Here is a 1,988-nt window from a genome sequence, read left to right on the forward strand (position 1 = left end):
TAAATCAGGATGCAGGTTGGCACGTGGGGAGCGATGGTCTCATTTTTGCAAGAGCTGGGGTAAGTATGGATTGGGACGACTGATGAGGTGAGCGTGGCCAGAATAGAAGATGGATGCATAGAAGAAAGGTGGGATACAGTCCACTTTGGTCTCTGTCAGACCCTGTATGTGACATTTTTTTCCTTCCTGTACACTGAGGTAATGCAAACTTGGATAAAGCTAAATATTTAAAAACTCTTCTTTGGGTGTCAGTTGACAATAATATAGTTTAACACTGTAGCAGGGGAAAAAAAATTGGTTGCTGCAGTTTAATATCTACAGGAATCTAGCAATCTAGCAGTCAGGATGGCCGAGCGGTCTAAGGCGCTGCGTTCAGGTCGCAGTCTCCCCTGGAGGCGTGGGTTCGAATCCCACTCCTGACACAACTTTATGACTAGATGACCCACAGAGGTCCCTTCCAACCCCTACCATTCTGTGAAAGGACAAGGATGCTCCAGGCAATACACCAAGCGGGGAGGGACATCTCTCTCCACAAGGCAGGCTGCCGTTGACAGCGATCATGAGAACAAAGAAGAGAAGCAGCATGTAGGAATGTGACAGTAAGAAGCAGCTTTACAGAAAAGCATGCCCAGAAATGGATTGTGTTGTGTAAAGACAGCGTATCTGAAATAAGTTATGAGCATTTTGTTGAAGGTTTTGTGGGAAAGGAGGATTCTTATGGAGGACTGTGAAGGTAAGAGTGTGCAGTTACTAGTCTCCTCTTGTGACCTTTTCAACTATCCAGTGGTATTTTAAGTCCTAGAGTCCCGTGTGAAAATTGCTTCCATGAGCAGTGCTGAGTTTGAAAGTTGTGCCATACAATATGGATTTCCCATACAAATACAACTGGATCGCATCTCATGTGAAAATCTTGGCCTTTTCTGTGTTTTGATAGCAGCAACAAGTTTTTCTGGACTTCAGCAGCCTGGACAGCTGAGCATCCAGTTATTAAGCACGTGCACATAAATCTGTGCTCTGTACTGAACTCACCAGGCTTTTGTGTTTACATGGAGTAACTCCGTGTCACAGGACAGACAGTTCAAGCAGACTCACTGCCTCTGCGTTCAACGTGTTGTCACTCTCCACATGCACGTTAAACCTGACATGCTGTGCCTGCGTGATGTTTACAGAGCTGCATGTGGGGAAAGTTACCTTTTCAGGGCTGCAGAACCCACCGGTTAGCACCTGTGGGCAACATCCTCCAAAATCCTGTGTACGGTCCTGGAAATATTACCCTGATTCTGCTGTTTGGGGAATTTAATTTTCTAAGCCTGAAGTAGAGCCTGGCTCCTTCAGCTGACTTTAGAAAGATACTACTGGAGTGGTGAGAGTACTTTCTGAAATTATATCTTCTTCCCAGAAAAATAAATATCCCTCCTAAGGAATGGCAATAAGCAAAAAGCTCCTCACCACCTGGTTGCTGTCAGCTAGTAAAAAGGCATGCACTTAAACATTGTCGAGGAACTCACAAGTCAAGCAGTCGTCCTGGGTAGATGTGTCAAGCCTGGCCCCTTATGAATGGATGAGCAAAGAGAAATGCCCACGGGGAATCCCGCGTTGCTCGGTGCTGCTCCCATTTATCAGCATTGGTGGACCTTGTCATTGCTGAGAAATTTGCTGGAGGGAAAAGACAGGGGCTAAAAGAGCAAAGAACAAGAAAAACCAATATAGTGACTCAGAGTATCTCCTATTTTGGGCTACTGCTGGTGATTGGAAGTGAAAAATTGTAGCTGTGATCCTGACCATGCTCCTTGCTATGAAACAGGGATTAAACCCCTCCAGCTCTGTCAACAGGCTGACATCTAGTGGAGGTAGAATAACGGGCTGCAGAACTCAGCCAAAAATTTTTGTGAAATAGAAAATATTTGTGAAATATAAAATAATTTCATGACTGAATCTGTGAATCTTTATTGTAAACTAAAATCACAGGGGTTGATATGTAAAGTTGC

At 44.5% G+C, this 1,988-nt stretch overlaps 1 non-coding gene across 1 annotated transcript; it reads left to right on the forward strand.

Moving 5' to 3' along the window:
- Positions 1 to 339: 339 nt before the first annotated feature.
- On the forward strand, positions 340 to 422 carry TRNAL-CAG (transfer RNA leucine (anticodon CAG)). The gene has a single exon. It is a non-coding gene; the product is annotated as a tRNA-Leu (tRNA).
- The last annotated feature ends 1,566 nt before the right edge of the window (positions 423 to 1,988 follow it).

The sequence above is a fragment of the Opisthocomus hoazin genome, chromosome 1, assembly GCF_030867145.1.
Source record: "Opisthocomus hoazin isolate bOpiHoa1 chromosome 1, bOpiHoa1.hap1, whole genome shotgun sequence".
NCBI lineage: Eukaryota > Metazoa > Chordata > Aves > Opisthocomiformes > Opisthocomidae > Opisthocomus > Opisthocomus hoazin.